We start from the raw sequence: 21,512 nt of genomic DNA on the forward strand, positions 1-21,512 counted from the left end.
CATGAAAAGTGTGTTTTGGAAGAACATGGTGGTGGAATTTTGTGTGTTCACTCGTAATCTCTTAAATAGGTTTTAAGAACCCCAAACAAGCTGTTCATTGTAAACGCTTGTTGTGTCGAGGACAAGTTTTCCTACTTCAGGTAATTCCTTTCAGATTAGCAAAGCTTCAGATTTGTACATGGTAGGATTACATTAAAACAACATCTGTCAAGGAAAAATGTCTCACCAACTGCAATACAAGGGCTGGGCCGGGCTTGCCCCATTACCTATACAGCATTTACTACGTCTAATAAAACACGTTTATGTTAATACAGTACTAGCTTTAAGACAGCACACCTGCTTGTCTAACATAGCGTGTAAAGGAAACCACCCTGAGTCAACATCTCCTCTCTATAATGACTGTCAAAGGATGAGACTGAGATGAGGATGATCACAAAAGCCATAGAGCAAAAGCAAAGGAAAGAGTATAAAAGAAAAGAAAGCAAAACTGTTGTTGTGATATTATTGGCACTAAAGCACACACACATAGACAGGAAGGACTACATATCACAACACTTCAGCCACCTGTAAACTCAGTCTCGCCTTATCAGAGGTCTGAAGCTCTCTGGTCTCACTGGGAGGTGGTTCATAGGGTGAAGGATTAGCTCAAGCTGCCCATGCCAAACACTCAGGGAGCCCCACCAAAAGACCAGTTCCAAACCCTGAGCCCTCCAACTAATCTAACCCCAGCTGCACCCAATCCGTCTCGGCCTGGCCCACAGCCCTAAGCCCTTCATAAGAGGCTTGGAGAAATCCGACAACCTGTCAACCTGAGGACTTAATTAACCATGCAAGTCAACCAGGCTAATTGAAAAGAAAAGATTTTCTCAAGTGTAGCTATAAGAGAGGACATGCTAAACAAATCCAATTGTCAGTTGTTGTTGTTGTTTTTTTTTTATCTCTTGTTGTTTTAACCTTCTATAAACACCCAAGACAGGTTCAGTCTTACAAACCTTCCATATTAGTTTAACTGAATAAGCTGAAGGCTGAATTCCTGGTAAAATGTTTGGGATACTCAGTGATCTTCAAGATAAATAAAGAATTGTTACAGTTAACCCCCTGAGCCATTGACATTCATGTTGAATACAAAGAGTGTTCATTATCCTTTATGAGTATGTAGAATGGCTACTGTGTAATAAATCATTCAGCAGTTTAAATTAAATTTATGATTAAATGAGCTGCTCACACATACATAGCCCAATAAAAAAAGCCTTTCTTCTTTTCCGTCAGTTAACAAAAACCAGGTGAAGGACACAAGTTTAACAGTGCATGAACTTGTTTGTTTGTGCAAGGTAAGCCCTGTCAAAATTCAGCTAGTAGGGAAGAGTTTTAGGAAGGCACTGCTAACTGGATATCTTTGTTGAGGCAAAGCAGAGTGTGTTTTGACCTTGCTTGCCCCTTTTCCATCTCCATTAACATAGTGTTTAAGCCTGCCATCTCTTTCTACCATAATGTGTTTAGATATGTCACGTGCACCCCCACCCATGCTCAATCAGCATAATGTGTCTTCGACTGAGCTGACCCTTTCTCCCCTCACTGTAATGAATGTAGAACTGCCATACAGTCCAACTCCACTCAATAACTATAATGTGTTTGGGTATGCCAATATCGTACCGCCCTAATGCACCGATATCTAATAACATTCCCTGTTCATTTAAAAGAAAGCGTCAAACATTACCAGTCGACAGTCACTGCTGAGCAGATACTGTATGCAGGTGAACTTGAATGATCTCTGAGATTTATTGTAATGTGTAACCTGTCCTTATGACCTGATTACTGAATAACCGCAAGCCTACACCACGACTTTTCAGGTGGATCATCATATTTTTCACTTCTTTACCCTTTTCATTTTCTACTCTCTGGCTAGTTTTCCTTCTATTTTTCCTGACTTAATGAATCAAATGAAATCAAATGAAATCAAATGAAATCAAATGAAATCAAATCAAATCAAATCAAATCAAATCAAATCAAAATAATTTTTAAGTGAGATCTATTTAAGAAAAGCATAGAAAGATTTTAACACCACACTAAGGATTATTGTTTTCTTTTGTTAAAATTGTAAAAATACACTATGTTTGGTAAAAAAAAATATATATATATAAATGATATGAATTAAATAAATATATAAATTAATGAAATGATAATATTTTTATTCAATTGTATTTGTGAATATATCCATAATGATCACAGAGTAGCTTTACACACTTTAAACTAAACTCACTAATTGCATACACACATCTACAGTGAATGTTTCAAGAGCTTTAAGTGGATCACGTTTTCCACTTGTCTTATTCTCTTCTCTTGGCAAGTTGTCCAACTCATCAATTTACTTGTGAAATGTGCTATATGTGAACAAAGACCACTAGATTTCACAAAAAGAAGTCTTTTAAAAGACACTGCAAATGGCCAACCATGTATTTCTTCAAACAAACCGTATTTCTTAATACGGTTTAATAATTAATAATTAAACAAACCAATCTAGTGACCTTGTATTTCAAATATTATTGTCTCCTTTTGTACAAAAGTTGGATTTCCTGATGTCCTAAATACATAGGTTTGGACACCAGAAAGATTGCAGCTTCCATCATTAAAAAATGTGTTCACAAAAGATACTAACTTCTCCCAATTCAAGCACTTCAGGCAACCCTTTCCTTCTCACCTCAGCTAAAAAACACACACACGCTTCCACACTCGTTCAATCCCTCCTCCCTCCAGTCTGCCTGTTTTTGTGGCTGAGATAGAAACACAATGATCCGTAGCTCAGATGGCCATGTTCCAGTGTGCTGCAACTAATGGTGTGGAGCTGTTAACCTCTAGAGGTCCAAGCTCATGGCAGCCATGGAGATCACCCACAAAGAAATAGCTCAGGATTATTATAAGCACTACATTCTCAGATGAGGATACACCCAAGTGTGAAATCTAACTCCGTTTCCAGAAATAATAATATACCACAGAAGCATTAACAACAGACCTTCTTGAAGATTTTCTATTGTGCGAGATCATTTTTATGCTTCACAGACCAAACATGGAGTCATGCATGAATGCTGATTTTATCTCAGCTGAGTGCATTCTGCAGCACTTCATATCCACTTGAAGGCTAATGTGGAATCCAGGTTTCTAAAAGCAACAAAATGTCCCTTGGCACTAATTCTGCTATTAGAAAGTACCAGGGCTCTGTTTTATATCACCCAGAATGCATGGAGAATCAGGAAAAATAACCTGACCCTTTAAACAATGACCCTTTTGGATGAATTTGACCTTTTAGGGCAGCACATGGTTTGCAAGACCTAGATATCAAGTCAGTGTGTGTGAGTGCTTGTGTGAATGTTTGCGTGAAGTGAGTGTGTATGTATGGATATGTGTGTGGCAGCTTCCAGAGGAGACCCATGTGGCTGTGGAGGGCCTGACATTAATAAAGCCCAAATCAGCTCATATAAACACTTCATTGTCCTTTGATGTGGTGTCGCAGCCTGGCAGACGGTAAGCCATACATCATCTTGAGCCACACATGGGGGCCACAGCGCCAGTCTTTCAGTCCACCCCCCACTAGGCAACCTGAACATTATACTACTCTTCAAAAATCACCTTTCCAGAAGCTTGAGCCACGGGTCAATAATGATAGCTTGTTTACAGTAGGAGTAGTGGAATTCCAGTACATGGTTCCTTAAATAAAGCATAAATTTATATATATATATGTATATATATATATATATATATATATATATATATATATATATATATATATATATATATATATATATATATATATATATATATAAAAAAAAAGAATAGGCATCTCATTTAGCAATCTGTTTGTAAAGTGGTGTATAAAAGTTTCCAAAGATCGAATTTAACACGCAAGATACATTACCTCATTAAGTTGTAGTGAACACAGAAAACGGAACAAGTGACTGATAAATAATGGTAAGATTGTAATAAATTTGGCTTTTAAACTTGCCATAATAACTTGTGTATACATAGTGCATTTGAATTTATATAATTTGTTCAATCAAGCTTTAATTTAAGCTTTAATTGAGTCTCCATAAATTAAAATCTACACAAACTTGGAAGCTCTTACAGGATGTGTGTTTTTCTGAACTAACTTGATTTTCAAGAGTATTTTGTGTAAAACTTATGCATGCTCCTTTTTTTTTTGTTTTGTTACAAATTAGGCATATTGTTTGTGGTTGGTACAGTACAGAGAGTCAAAGTTATCTTTTTGGTGTTATTGATTTTTCTAGACAGCAAAGAACCAACAAGGGACTCAAAAAACAGGTTTAAATAAAATTCCAGTGCACAAGTTCATTTTCTTTACATTTTTTAATTATCACAGAGACCTAAATGTAGGAGTGGAGCCTAATAATTAACAAAATAGCATAACAAAACAAAACAAAACAAAAAACCCATTTGGTAATGCTATGATGCATTTTTGTCTTTGTACAATTATTATAATGTTTTTTAAATATGTTTTCTATTATTTCAACAACAAAATAAGTTCAAAATGCCACTATTTAAAAGATGCTCATAAGTATGAAAATTGTTGTCATATTACTTAAGCAAGCTAAAGGTACACTAGCAATATTAAGAATCTATGCAACTTCCTTCCAAACTTGATTTTTTTTTTTATTAGGTTTGTACACATTAAGTAATTTTGACAGAATAAAATGAAACCACCACAGTTAAACCTTTCTTCACGGTTTGTGTGGCAAACAGTAAATAGTAACTAATTGCGGGTAAATGCTCACCGTTTAAAAAAATTGCCTAAAGTACATTCTTTCTTGTTTTCGTGCAATTAGCTCATCGTGTGCATGCTGCTTTAATGACTGATGCTTTTGCCATAAAGGTATCCCTGCTGAAATCGTCCTCACCACAAAGTCCTTCAGTAGCATTTGAACAGGGGTCACTGGTTCACCTTAAAACCCCATAATGGACAAAGGGCAAAAAAGTGAGGGTCAAAATGTCATGTTTGCTGTGCCTGGGGCTTATCATAACACGCCAAGCCAATAGAAGAGACACAGGGAGCTGAAAGATCTCACATTTGGACAAGCTGCTTCTTATCAACATGAGAGAGAGGATAAGAGAGAGGGTGGGTAGGGAAATAACAGCAGGTTGAAAGAAAAGAAATGACACAGAGAAAGAAATTAGTGAATGAAAGAAGTGAGAAGATGGATCCAAGACACTGAGCGAGCTGGAAGGAACGAGACATAGACAAACAGAGTTAACAATGACAGAGACACAGAAAGAGGTTATATATGAGCAAGCTGGTTTTTATCATTGTGTGCAGAGGGAGAGAGGACAATAAGGTGCTGACAGACTGTCCTGATTGGTCTCCTCTATCAATCACTGAGGGCCATCAGTCAGTCGGTTGACGGAATAACAGGTTACAGGCTCATCCACACCCAGGCCTTCAGGCTGTGCAAAAAAACCTAGTACATGAACAAGATGTCTATATTGCAGCAAAGCAGCTCTCATAAGAATTCAACTTGTCACATTGTATAAAAGGATGTTAATAGAATTTTCTCAAAATTTAGTAACAAATCACTGCATAACCTGTTCTCCATGTCACATATTCAATGAAAATCCTTTAATTTCAGATTGCGATTGAAGAAAATGACCATGTTTTGATTATGCCATCAATCAATCTGATTAATCTGGCTTCTGCAGAAAATGGGTGGGCATAAATAAAAACAGAATTCAAAGTAATCTCTAGGTTAAAAGGATATTGTTCTGTATATGAGAATGACATGAGTATGGCCAAAAACAGAATTTAGCTAAAGTCTACTTTTTGAGAGCTATTATTGCACGTACCTATTAAACTATAAAGCCATATTTATCAGAAATAGCAAATTGCATAAAATGTTGTCTGTTTCAGTAAATCTCAAAAAAGTCATCATTCATGAGATGTCACTTCGGGTTTAGAGATAGTCTTTTCCAAACTGCTGCATGTTTCAGTATTCAAAGACCCATTTTTGAAATTGTGTGTAGCTGTATATCATTCTCTCTTTCTGGGAGAATTAAATGAGGTTTGGTCATGCAACATAACATAAGTGTTCTAATATGCACAAATAAATCAACAACAGAGTGAAGATGGAAGAAATTTCATGTTTCAGTGGCCAGGTTTTGACCTCATTCCCACTGAAATGTTGTCATGTGATGTAAAGCAGGCTGTTTAAGAAAGACATGCCAAAGACATACATATAAACTGATTTAGTTGTGTGTAGTGGTATAACCTGTCTAATGACTAACCCATGAAAAGCACCGAACAGCAACTTCGGAACACATTTGTTGAAGGTTGCTGAACTAGTAGCTATATGTGAAAATCGATTTTTAATAACATTATACTGCTTAGTTTTAGTGTCTTGGAAATCTAAAGGGATTCTACAAGAAACCCTTTAATTTATCAGGAACCACTCAATTTTGTTCTCTCAGAAAGACAAATGGAGGAATCCATAAGTGTTCTGCATTTGTCAGTGGGTATGCTTAATCCAGAGATAAATATATAGTACTGCTACATGTATTTATGTTTAAATAAGATTAATTATTATTCCATGAATTCCTTCTATGATTATTGCTTAGTAAACAGTTATTTGATGTAATCTCCATCTGATTCATAACAAAATCTTTACAATTATATAGTCATAAAACCCAAGTCCAGGTTTCCTACAATCGTTTTTATTTTAACTTCATTTCTAAATGAACAAAGTAGAACATTGCTGCTAAGCTGTTCTGCAGATTATCATCTGTAACAAAGTATTACTGCTGTGTCCATCAGACACTATTGATACATTTTGGTGCAGACCCAACATTGTCCTGAGCTCCAAGGTCTGCTGAAGTTGACCCATCAATGGTATTGATGTCCTTTTTTTTTCCAGTTCAGTTTGAGTTAATTGGAAATTGCACATCAAGCAGATTACCCACAAAGCAATATAATGACTGGTATGTACATTAATCTCCATGGGAGTTCAGTTGAATCTTACTGAGGCTGTTAAATATCTGATCTTCTATCTAAAGCTTCTACAATACAGCAAAAGTTGCTGGTATAAGGCAGACTATAATCAAATATTTATAGAATAAAATATGAGAATAAGGCAGATTATTTAGTATAAATTTAGTATTTTAGAAAACAGTATAAATCCAGTAGAGTAGAGCACTATAAACTTAAAACTTGATCAGAAAAATGTGACTTGTGATGTTAAAACCATTGAAAAATAAATAAATAAAATGTCACTGTTAAAATATTTATATAGTTATATTATTCAGAATTTATTTTACCATGAATTTTGTTGTATATTTGTTTTGTGTTTTAGCTCTTTATTTTATTTTATTTTATCAGGTCTCACACACACACACACACACACACACACACACACACACACACACACACACACACACACACACACACACACAAATTACCCACTGCAGGTCTTGGGGAGCGGCTTAGAACAGAGAAGACCAATTTTCTGCTAATTGAAGCTCCGGAAATTGCACCTCATTTTTATTTTACTGCCGCTCAGATGGGGAGACATGTGACTCCCACCAAGCCTCTTTACTGCAGGTGTGAGGGTGAGAGAAGAGAGAGAGAGTGAGGAGAGAGAGAGAGAGAGAGAGAGAGAGAGAGAGAGAGAGAGAGAGAGAGAGAGAGAAACCATTTTTCCCCACACACAGGTGCAAGAGGTCAAGCCTCTGGACATTAATATGGCTTAAATACAACATGAACTCTGCTAGGGGCCAGGCACACAGAGAGAGAAAACACAAGTCAGCTTCTCCCAGTGTGGTTTTTCATCACCTGACACTAAAACCGCCATGCTAATTCAATTGATGTTCATATTATTCTTAGAATCCCACAAGGGTGACGGTCAGCCAACTGTCACAATATTTTAGAAATCACAAGACAGCCCTAAGTATTCAAACTTGCTGAATTTATCTACTTGTCACCAAGCCCAGTTCATCACTACTAATGTGGAATTATGTCACCGGCATGCGATGGCTATCGGCTTCTGACTTATGTGGACTGGGATGACGATTAGAAGGTCAGCTTCCATAATAAAAACTCCATAGTAATAACATTTTTAAGGGGCTTATTCTATTAACCGTGACCCCAGACCTTTATGGGGAAAACGTGCTACTTCCTGATTCTGAGATAAAGGCAAGAAAGTAAAATGATATTTAAAATGACTTCTTTGAATAAAAATCAACAGATTTCTTTCAGAAAATATTATACATAGAAGTTCATTAGAAAGGGCCAAATGATTGCTATTAAGTGACATAGATCTCAAAATGTCATAAAGATAATACTGATTTAATAAGAAATTATAAAATATGCAAATATTAATATAAAATATACATGGATCATTATGTTTTTTTCAGAAAAAAACCCCAAAGTGATTCATTCAATAATTTACGTTTATTTTTTTTCCCCAGTAGGATTTGCAGTAGAGCTGGAGCCTATGCCTGGAATAATCAGCCTGAGGCAGGGATACACTCTGGATATGACTGCATTCCATTGCAACGTGGCTATGATTTGGGAAATACATTTAAAAAAGAATTGTAAGCACCTGAGTTCTCAAAAGAGCCTGCAAAAGTTTTATCCCAAAAGCATGGTAAAGGCTGTATATAGATTTTGGGTCCTCACAAAAAAAAAAAAAAAGCTTAAATTCTCCTGATTTACTTAAACATTAAAAATATATTTTAGACATTTTTGTCCACATATCTCAGATTTTCTCATTGCACTGGTCCTTTATTCTCACCCTTCTTCTTCTGTCCTGAACTGTTTATGTCTCTTCCCACTCTCATTATTGTTCCAGGACTTGCATAGCTTGCCATCTTGCAGAGGAGATGTCAGGAATGTTTATTTGGGATGCGTGAGGTTCACCACATCTTTGACAGTTTATATTCTTATGGGGAGAGCAACATTACTTCCTTATGGTTAAAGTTTCTACTTGTTTGCTTCCATTTTAATGGTGGTGAATGGGACATTTGATGGTGTGTCTCAGTGAGCTATTTCCCAGGGGTCGGAGCCAAGCCCTATGTGGTGAGAATCTACCACCCCGAGTTTATTTACTGTGGGATTGGGGCAAAAAATGAGACCACCAAACCTAATGAGGGGAAAATTAGGTTGGAATTTTTGCACTCTCAGCCACACACATGCGCATATAGACCATACAGTGGTGCATAAAAGTACACAACCAGACTAAGAAGTAAGCTCAGCTGACCTTCACACATTCCCATGGTTCATTTCCGATGCAGAATCAATTCAGTCATGTATTAGCATGGAATCTCTTTCTGATCAATACACAGACAGATCCAAACACACATGATTATTGGTCCTTCTAATGCAGCTTTATCCCCCAACTCATCATCTGCTCGATTGATGAACAGGTCCCTTATGTGCGCATCCAAATGTTCATCAGAGGCATGATTGCCACCTTTGCTGTTCAGAAAGGGTATAAATGAATGCCAGGGCTTTGTATTACTGACACGGTGGAAGTATTGAGTCTTTGACCTTTTATTTATGAAAAGCCAGCAGCAAGGGTTAGAGCTTAAATAAATCCCCTTTTCCTGTCAAACCACCAGAGTCTGGTAACACAACCTCTCTTTATCGATCCCTGGAGTCGCACACCATGAAGCACAGACTCGGTCACGTACTTCAAAAGAGATTCAGAGTTTTGCTGCAGGATCTCTCCTTCATTTCTGTGAGCAAAAGGTGTAGCATTTGGTAATGCTTCTAAAAATGTTTTATTGCTAAATCTTCTGTGCTAATAATATATGCAATATGCAAAAGAGTTATGATGCAGTAATGGTTTAAATCCTAACAGTTGACATTTGAGAGATTTCATGGACAAGTTTAATTGTGTGTGTTTGCGGTCTAATCTTTTTTCAGGTCCACACTAACAACTTTAGATTCTACCTGCAATTTGTTCCAATTTACTAGCTGACACATTCAAATATAGAAGAAGAATTATACGTGAGGTTTCATTTTTAATCTATTATACTGTATACAACCGTATAACATGTACAGAGACTTTATAAAGGAACATTAAGCTTAAAATGACGTGGTAGAGTTTGTTGGTACCTCTGGAAAATATTTTGAGCAAGTCGAATTAGTTTCACCCTTTTGAATTTGCATTTAATTTAATTTTCTTATTTTTCCTGCTGTACTAACAGGGTTTTTTTTTTTCTTCTAAATGGCATTCTTAGACTCTGACCTATTTAACTAGCATGAGAATATGTTTTTGATAGAAGACAACAAAAGCGCTTCTTTAACTCACTATGGAGAATATTTGCAAAATGCTACAAATGTAAAAACACTTCTATGGCTAATATGCCAATAAAGCTCATACTAAACTGAGCATTTAAATCAAACAAGTTTACAAGTTAGCTATACACAGCTACATTTATAGCGAATTCTGTTTCCTAGTGGAGCTAATCAGACAGTGCATACCAACAAGCAACAATAGTTATGAAGACTACAGAATACTACAAGAAACATGCTAGTTAGATATTACAAGATTTTACACTGCACTCCTCTTGACTCATTTGTGCTACTCCACTGACTTCTCAAAAGATAGGAGAAGTCATGTGAGTTCAGTGTAAGAAAAAAGAAATACTCATCAACTACTTCCAGCTAATTAGGAAATGCTTCACTAGCTTTTAACACATCTATGGCCTCAAAACTACATTGCCCTTAAAACTCTCCTTGTTCTGTTTTTGTTTTGTTTCGCCCTACCTCCCATCTCCACAAGATCTGTAGGTCATTCAGCAAGACTATTTTCCATTTGACACCTCTCTACTCGGTCTGTCTTTCTATTTTCTTTTGCTCTCTTTTTCCTCTCTAACTCTATTTGCTTTTCTGTTTCTCTTTCCCTCGCTTGTTATTAAAGCAGATGTCCATGACAGTAAAAGAAGTCTGTTGCGAATGATATAGTCATCCATCAAAGAGAGTGGTATGTGTCTCCTGAGGCTCACTCTCTTCTTCTGTTCTTAATGAAGTACACCAATCACTCAAAGATCTGTTCTCCTACTGTGTGTGTGGGCCCGACCTCCATAAAACACAGCTCAGAAACCCATTCACTTAAATGCCTAATCATGCTAAGGGACTAATAAGGTTTAATGCTTTTAAAATGCACTCACCATGGAGTCTAGCTGTGAATCTGTTTGTAGAACCAAAAGTAGAAAGTGAAGAAAATGTGGTGTAAATATAAAGAATATACTCGTGTGGTATAATTAGTAATGTGTACTAACAAAGTGGATCTTTATTTAAGGGTAAATGTCACATTATTATTATTATTATTATTATTATTATTATTATTATTATTATTATTATTATTATTATTAGTTTATAACTTTCTCTACGGTTCAACATAGACTGCAGTGTGCCCCCTCCCTCCCGACATTTATTGACGCTTTTGGAAATTTTATTAAAAAGAATGTGCCCTATGCATTAAAGATTAAATACAGAGTTAATAAATATCCCATTAAAATTATATAAAAAAAATTGTAAGCAGTTATTTAGTTTATTAATTCATAAACAGACAAACAGTGACAAATACAACACAGCTTACAATTTACTTTCACCATACTCTGTTTCCCTGGGGTGTAAATATAAGGTTGCACACATGTCAAATTATTCATTACAATGTCTCGTAGCATTTTAAACACCGATGGTTGTTTGCCTGCACAAATAAGTATAATGGATATACACATTCAAAAGTACAATTAGGGTCCTAAAAACAGTTTCATTTGTCAAAAAGTTCCATATAAATCAAGCATTTTCTATGATTTGGACCATGATCATGCTGCTTCCAAGTAAGAGACTTCGTTTTGTTATTTTCTTCAAGGCAGGTGTCACAAACTATTAGTTTTAAGTTTGCAAATAATTACATATTATGTCATCACTGAGATCTTGTGATATAATCTCAGCACTGATTTAAATTGTAGAGCTATTATTTGACACTGAATTTGAATCTAATGTCAAACACCAATAACAACCATAAATGGACTTGAAGTAAATCCTTCATTATTGTTCTGTAATCATTTATGACAGCTGTAAGTACCCTTTAGATAGGATTTATACACGCCTTAGGACTACAGTGACAAGTATGTTGTCACGTTTCACATATGCATCAATGCACTTTCTGTACTGGTCAGTGGCAATGATATAATCGCACGCAACAATATTACACAACAATATTAATTTCAGCTATTTCTGCTGGACAGCAAGGTTATAAAAATGTGGTTAGTTCTGCAAATTTCCCTTTAAAACACAGATATTGTAGTAGTTTTATTTATTTATTTATTTATTTATTTTCTGTAGTGGCTTCTCTTCTTGTCATCTTTATTTTTCTTCTGTATAACATCACATACAATGGCAGCCATTCACAAATGTGTTAGTCAAATGCTTTACTCTAATTCCCCTGCTCTTTATGCTTTTATGGCACAATGCTCATGCACGTTATGCTCTTTTAATGTGCACAGTTGGTCTACCAAATGAAAGCCCAATACGTCCTGTAGCCATCTTGTGTACTATATATACAGCGGTCTCTACCAATTAGCTTCCAAAATATTCTCGCATTCTTGATACATTTCCCATTGACACATTACCTGTTGGTAAAATGACTGTAATTGTGGAAATGATTTGATGCATCCTCTGTACACTGACACACAAATCAGAGCAATGCAGCAATGCAGTGGCAGACAGCAGTTTAATGCAGCACTGAAACCTTCTTACCAGACTAAGCAGTACAATGCAGTACAGCAGCTTGTACACAAGACCACCCTCATGAAAATGTAGATGTGGCTAAAACATGTACTGCAAAAAAGAGGGAAAAAATATCAGAAATGGAAAGTGCAAAACACTATGATCACAGGTTCCGAGAGTTTTTAACAGTGGCTCTGTTTGTATAAAAAAGGGAGTGCAGAATTGAGCTACTGGTACTTTATAGAGGATACAATATTTTGTAACAAGGGCACAAAGAGAGACAGCAGGACATGGAGTTGGGGAAAGTTTGAGTAATGTGGCTTTAGCTCAGTGGAACTTATGTATGAGTTTTATTTAAATAAACCATTTATTCAGCTGTCTCTGCTACAAGAACACAGAGGCAAAAGACAGAGCACAAAGGCACAGATCCAGGACACACACACACACACACACACACACCTGAACCCTCACAAACTCCAAAATAACTTTACCAGGAGAGAAAGATTAATAAGTTTTATGGCTGTCAAAATGGCCCAGAATGACCTTTACTGTGCAAACACTATTTGAATGTTCATATTTTCGTAATATCTAAAGGAAAGAAACCTTCATTTAAGCATTTAGCTTCACTGTACATTCTTCATTTAGTTAACAGAAACTGTTTCACATTTTATTAGCCAAATGATAATTTTGCATGGTACAGAAAAAACTCTAAATAATACATTCTTTTCATGAATATGCCCCTATCATAATCACTGTTTCTCTGTATCTGAATCCATAATAGAGGTCTTGTAAGAATGCACTATTTTTAAAACAATTTTTCTACCCTATGTGGACAGAATATATACTAAATCTGTCTATCTTGCCTTCATGGCAAATGTGAATGTATGCCAGTCAGAGGCTACAAGTGTACAAGCCTAAACATTAGCAGTCAAGGGATGCCCCTAGTGTTTGAGATTTCTTGAGTAAAAATAACTAAAATATATATATATATATATATATATATATATGTCTGGGGATCATCATATTAGGGCAAACATTTCACCTCTAACCTCAGAACTTGCTTGCTAATTACTCAACACCTCCTGTTTCTGGAATGTAGCCTCTTCTGAAAAGGATCTGGAGGAAGATTTAGACTTTTGCTTAAGTAACTTATCTTTATGTAGCCATGTGTGTGAATGTGTGTAAGCGGCAAAAGGCAGAGCAAGATGTTGTGTATGAGTTAGACATATTATCCTTATGTAAGGTAGAGGTGAGGAGAAATGGGGGTCATTGGCCTTTGGCTTAAGGGCTAAACAGAAGCCTGGGGCATATTGACTGTAAACATTAAAAGGAATGATCTCACTGATGGAGAGAACTGTCCTGTTGTAGTAAGCAGCCCCTCAGGAGTTACAGAAACACTCACACACACTCTCTCTCTCTCTCGCTCTCTCTCTCTCTCTCTCTCTCTCTCTCTCTCTCTCTCTCTCCTCATGCTTCATTCAGCCAAAGGACTGCATTTATTGGCCTTTCAAGGACATCATGTCAACCAATCATAAACATCACTTAGCCCCTCCCTGACCCAATAAGCTCCTCCGACACACACACACCTTCACCCAAAGGCCAACGTACCCATCCATCTCTTTCTACATTTCCCTCAGGCCCTTAAAAGTAAAGACATAAACTTCAGGCCTCCTTGATAGAATTCTCAGTGATTGATGGTAATTGCCCATACCTCGAAATGGCAGTCTTGAGAGGTGTGTAAACCTGCCATTTCTCATCTCTCACTGATATGTAGCCTCGAGCGGGGCGTGTCACCCATTCAACCACTGGCAAGTCATGTCACACACACAACTCACGATAAATGTCCAGATGACTGAGTGTTTCTCTTAGTGCCATATTGTATTTAAATTATAGCTTTATTTGGAAATCAAGTTGGAAAAGACCACTGTGTGGTGTGGGAAGGTAGAAAACAAGAGTTGGTTTGAAATCTAAGCCAGATGTGTATGAGAGTGAGGTCAGCCAGCAAATGGATGCTGAGCAGCATGTGTTTTTTAAACATGTTTGTGAGGTACAATTTAGAAAGTAAGTGAGTAAAATGTGGATAGCACAGGAGGCATCAACACATTCAGGGGGTGCAGGAGGATTTCTGGTTTGTTTGTTTGTTTGTAGTAGAAAAGAAGTCACCAGAAACAAAACAACAATAAAAGAAGGTGAAGAAGAAGAATATAGTAAACTGTGAAGAAAGTGGACGAAGTGAAATAAACCAATTTTTTTTGCCAAACAGCACAGTATGGCTCAGTAACTGACCCAAATCAGAAATGTTTATATTCATTCAGGTTCATGTCCATTTGAGAAATGAGAAATGACAGTTACCAGTAACATAACACTACATGATCTCTGACAGAATCAATAAAACTCTATATAAATTTATTGTTGAAATTCAGTTGATAAAAAGCAGGCATAAGTAGTTCATAGTTCATCCTTCTATGGGTGAACTACTGAACACTGTACGTTTGTTGACCTGCAAACAAGACCAAGGACCAATACTCAGAGAAAATGCAACACAGGGGAGCCCAACATTTTGTGTGTATGAATGTTAAATTACATTATTGTATGCATGGAGTACACAAGCCATAATTGTACCATTATATTGAACTTTATGTAAGGAGAAGACCTAATAAACAGGCCATTTATGATTAACTTGAAGACTCTTGATTACAAAATCTGAAAACAAGTAGCCAAATACAATTTTAAATATAATGTAATGCAAAAAAGATAATGTTAAATTATAAAATACAATTATTTTGCCATTTTGTTTAATTCAAAAAGTGACAACATACTGGCCCATGATTGTGCCACATCAAGCCCTAAAACAAAAAGTGCGAAGTAAAATTCACACAAATAGAAAATTTGTGAATATCAGGCAAAATGTAAAAAAAAGGACAAAAAAATAAGAAAAAGCAGAAGATAAAGGGAAAAAAAACAAGAAAAGAGAGAGTATTAGAGAAACATATATAAGAAATGTGTGGAGGTGACAGAAAGGTGAACACCAGAAAATGAGCTGAGGTCCAAGGGGAGGACTAGAAAAGACGCTTTTTCCTTCTGAAGGAGAATATTTATAACCACAAGGCCATGACACAGCAGAACTCTTGGCGGAAACTGTCACAACGTGACATCCTGAGTTCATATCACACTAACAAGGGAGAGTCCAGATCTGTCTCCACCTGACAGTTGTGCCCAGTCTCTTCATGGGAACACATCCATCATCAGGCACATACCTCTCTCATATATACTCATATATGAATATGCCACCTCTGCTTAGATAAATCACAGAAAAATTATTTCTCATCATTTTAAGCAATGAAGAATATCTTTTTATATCATGGCACAGTTGAATCCTCAAACCTAATTGCTCAGAAAATGCTAATTTACATTCATTGCTCTATAAGGGCAAAATGTACAGATGTGTCTGAGATGTACAGATAGGCACTTTACATAATCTAAGGCTTCTTCTTCTTCTTCTTTCGGCTGCTCCCATTAGGGGTCGCCACAGCGGATCATCCGTCTCCATACCACCCTGTCCTCTATATCTGCCTCTTTTACACCAACTACCTGCATGTCTTCCCTCACCACATCCATTAACCTCCTCCTTGGCCTTCCTCTTTTCCTCCTACCTGGTGGCTCCATCTTCAGCATTTTTCTACCAATATAATTCATGTCCCTTCTCTGCACATGTCCAAACCATCTCAATCTCGCCTCCCTCACCTTGTCACCAAAACATCCTACATGTGCTGTCCCTCTAATAAACTCATTTCTAATCTTGTCCATCCTCGTCACTCCCAACGAAAACCTCAACATCTTCAGCTCTGCTACCTCCAGCTCCACCTCCTGTCTTTTACTCAATGCCACTGTCTCTAATCCATACAACATCGCAGGTCTCACCACAGTCCTATAAACTTTCCCTTTCATTCTTGCAGATACTCTTCTATCACAAATCACTCCTGTCACTCTTCTCCACCCACTCCACCCTGCCTGCACTCTTTTCTTTACTTCCCTAACACACTCTCCATTACTTTGCACTGTTGACCCCAGGTACCTAAACTCCTCCACCTTCTCCACCTCTTCTCCCTGCAACCGCATCACTCCACTGCCCTCCCTCTCATTCACACACATGTACTCTGTCTTACTCCTACTGACTTTCATTCCCCTTCTCTCCAGCGCATATCTCCACCTCTCCAGGCTCTTCTCAACCTGCTCTTTACTCTCACCACAAATCACAATATCATCTGCAAACATCATAGTCCAGGGAGACTCCTGTCTGACCTCGTCCGTCAACCTGTCCATCACCACTGCAAACAGGAAAAGGCTCAGGGCTGATCCTTGATGCAGTCCAACCTTCACCCTGAACCAGTCTGTCGTACCTACTGCACACTTTACTGCCGTCACACTGTCCTCATACATGTCCTGCACCACCCTCACATACTTCTCTGACACACCTGACTTCCTCATACAATACCACAACTCCTCTCTCGGCACCCTGTCGTATGCTTTCTCTAAATCCACAAATACACAATGCAGCTCCTTCTGTCCTTCTCTATACTTCTCCATCAACATCCTTAAAGCAAATAAGGCATCTGTGGTGCTCTGCCTCGGCATGAAACCATACTGTTGCTCACAGATGGTCACCTCTTCTCTCAACCTGGCTTCCACTACTCTTTCCCATAACTTCATGGTGTGACTGATCAACTTAATTCCCCTGTAGTTACTGCAGGTCTGCACATCTCCCTTATGCTTAAAGATCGGTACCAGCACACTCCTTCTCCATTCCTCAGGCATCCTCTCCCCTTCCAGAATCCTGTTAAACAATCTGGTTAAAAACTCCTCTGCCATCTCTCCTAAACATCTCCACGCTTCTACCGGTATGTCATCTGGTCCAACCGACTTTCCATTCTTCATCCTCTTAATCGCTGCTCTCACTTCCTCCTTACTAATCCTATCTACATCCTGCTTCACCAACTCCACATCCTCCAACCTTCTCTCTCTCTGATTTTCCTCATTCATCAGCTGCTCAAAATACTCCCTCCATCTTATCAACACACTCTCCTCACTAGTCAACACATTTCCCTCTCCATCCTTTATTGCTCTAACTTGCAGTACATCCTTCCTAGCTCGGTCCCTCTGCTTGGCCAATCGGTATAAATCCTTTTCTCCTTCCTTAGTGTCCAACCTCTTATACAGTTCCTCATATGCCTTTTCCTTGGCTTTCGCCACATCCCTTTTAACCTGCTGCCTCATCTCCTTGTACTCCTGCCTACTTTTCTCATCACTCTGTCGATCCCACTTCTGTTTTGCCAACCTCTTTCCCCTAATGCTCTCCTGCACTTCCTCATTCCACCACCACGTCTCCTTGTCTTGCTTTCTATTTCCAGATGTCACACCAAGTACTTTTCTAGCTGCCTCCCTCATCACTCCTGCAGTAGTTGCCCAATCATCCGGCACCTCTTCACCACCACCGAGCCCCTGTCTGACCTCTTCCCTGAACCTCACACTACACTCTTCCTCCTTCAGTTTCCACCATCTTATTCTTCTTTCAAACCTTACTTTCCTCCTCTTCTTCTTCGCCTCCAAAACCATCCTACAGACCACCATCCGATGCTGTCTAGCTACACTGTCCCCCGCCAACACCTTACAGTCTCCAATCTCCTTCAGGTTGCATCTCCTACACAGAAGATAATCCACCTGTGTGCACCGTCCTCCACTCTTATACGTCACCCTATGATCCTCCTTCTTCTTAAAATACGTGTTCACCACTGCCATTTCCATCCTTTTAGCAAAATCTACCACCATCTGCCCTTCCACATTCCTCTCCTTAAAACCATACCTACCCATCACCTCCTCATCACCTCTGTTCCCTTCACCTACATGCCCATTAAAGTCTGCCCCAATCACAAATCGTTCTTTCCTAGGTACACCATCTACCACTTCATCTAATTCACTCCAGAATCTTTCTTTCTCCTCCATCTCACAGCCAACTTGTGGAGCATAGGCACTGATGACATTTATCATCATCCCTTCAACTTCCACCTTCACGATCATCACCCTATCAGAAACTCTCTTCACCTCCACTACACTCTAACTGTACGCTTCCTTCAGAATCACCCCTACACCATTTCTCTTCCCATCCACACCATGATAAAACAGTTTAAACCCACCTCCAATGTTCCTGGCCTTACTCCCTTTCCACTTGGTCTCCTGAACACACAACACATCTACCTTTCTCCTCTCCATCATATCAGCTATCTCTCTCCCTTTACCCGTCATAGTACCAACATTTAAAGTACCAACCCAAACCTCTACTCTCCTACACTGCTCCTTTTCCTGCCGTCTCTGTAGACGCCTTCCTCCTCTCCTTCTCCTCCTTCGGCCAACAGTAGCCCAATTTCCACCGGTACCCTGTCGGCTAACGATAGCTGTGGCGGTCGTTGTTAACCCGGGCCTCGACCGATCCGGTATGAAATTCTCATTTGTGATCCGCATATTTGATTTGGCACATGTTTTACGCTGGATGCCCTTCCTAACGCAACCCTCCCCATTTACCCGGGCTTGGGACCGGCACTAAGAGTACACTGGCTTGTGCCCCCCTAATGGCTGGGTTACATCTAATCTAAGGCTAACTTAGTAAATTTGTATAAATAAAAATGTGCCTTAGTTAAAAATTATATATAGAAAAGGTTTGGAAATAATGACAAGTTGCATTTTATCATTCTCCTCAAAAAGGAGAATGGTGAAGGAACAACTGTATATACACATATAAACATAATGTATATATTATATGTAGGTACAACAATATAAGTGGTGAAAAGACCAAACTTGATTCACTGACTTTCAACATTAAAAGTGTTGGGGGGAATAACTGTGATATTGCTGTGGGATGAGAGGAATCGAACAGTTAAGCATATATAGGTTTAGGAAAAAAAATATATATATTTTTTTTAAATAAACGTTGCTCTAATATGTTTTGGGTTCATATTACACCATCCCTTTTTTGTCCATTGTCCATTTTATTCCTTACTTAGTGAAGGATGCCGGACATCCGGTTTCTCAAGCACAATTGTTTACAATTATTCTACAATACTGGTGGTAAAAAATTATAACATAATAGTCAAACATACTCAACTGTGAGTGGTGTTAGTGGTGTTAGAGTTCAGCGCGCCATTGTCTTGTTCAGCTTAACAGAGGTGTGAATTAGTGTAGGGTTTACTTTTAAGAACACCTCCATAAAGTGCATGCATACACACACACACACACACACACACACACACACACACACACACACACACACACACACACACACACACACACACACACACACACTTACACTTACACTTCCCTACCCCCACTGCATATAGTATCAGGTTTTATTGACAGGGATCTGCTCTGCCGATTGCTCCTGCATGTGCTTTACAAACCCACAGCAGTTGCACAAATACATTGGCAGATGTTGGAGAAATAAGCACTAATGCTGAAAATGTGAATCACTACCAATTAGGTTCAGATAAACACGAAAGAAGCAAAATACTGAAGGACATATTGGCAAAACTATCCGAATGGAAGTCCAGATTGTTGAAAAGAAATTAATAAATACAGATGTATTTGAAAGCTATAAGAAGTACAGTTCTCCCAATAAAACACACACACACACACACACACGCGCACACACACACACACACACACACACACACACACACACACACACACACACACACACACACACACACACACACACAGACAACTAACATTACATTACATCTAACATTACAAGTTCAAAGTTTGGACACAGAAGAGGAATTGAGTTTACCTTGATATTCAACAGTATACAGGGCCTTGCATAAATATTCACTGCAAACTTTAACTGCTACTTTTCCACATCTTTGTTTGGAGCTTGGTTCTTTATGATGCTGTTTTAATTAAGGGTTTTAGTTCCAGGAAAAGGTGTATTGATACTGCACTTTTAGTGCACACAGGCTGACTCCAATCAACTTGCTATTAGCTTACTCCAATCAATGGCTTGCAATAGTTTAAGGGTTTTACACAAAGAGAGGTGAATTTTTTTTGCCCAGTCTTGTATGATATGCATCCATTTTGTTTAGACTCCTGACCTATAATCTAAATTTATTACATTTCAATTTTATGTTGTAACACTATTAAATGTGGAGTTCATTCCATTGGTTCACTTGTGCTTAATCCCCGTACTGAAACCAGCATGTGTGAAGTTGTCACTGATTCATTGAACTACTTTTATGGCAGTACAGCTCTTGTGCAACAATAAACTGTAATAACATATAATATATATATATATATATATATATATATATATATATATATAAAGTGAGGAAAATAAGTATTTGAACACCCTGCTATTTTGCAAGTTCTCCCACTTAGAAATCATGGAGGGGTCTGAAATTGTCATTGTAGGTGCATGTCCACTGTGAGAGGGATAGTCTAAAAAAAAAAAATCCAGAAATCACAATGTATGATTTTTTAACTATTTATTTGTATGATACGGCTGCAAATAAGTATTTGAACACCTGAGAAAGTCAATGTTAATATTTGGTACAGTAGCCTTTGTTTGCAATTACAGAGGTCAAACGTTTCCTGTAGTTTTTCACCAGGTTTGCACACACTGCAGGAGGGATTTTGGCCCACTCCTCCACACAGATCTTCTCTAGATCTGTCAGGTTTCTGGCCTGTCGCTGAGAAACACGGAGTTTGAGCTCCCGCCAAAGATTCTCTATTG

This window comes from Silurus aristotelis (assembly GCF_946808225.1).
Source record: "Silurus aristotelis genome assembly, chromosome: 24".
NCBI classification, from domain to species: Eukaryota; Metazoa; Chordata; class Actinopteri; order Siluriformes; family Siluridae; genus Silurus; species Silurus aristotelis.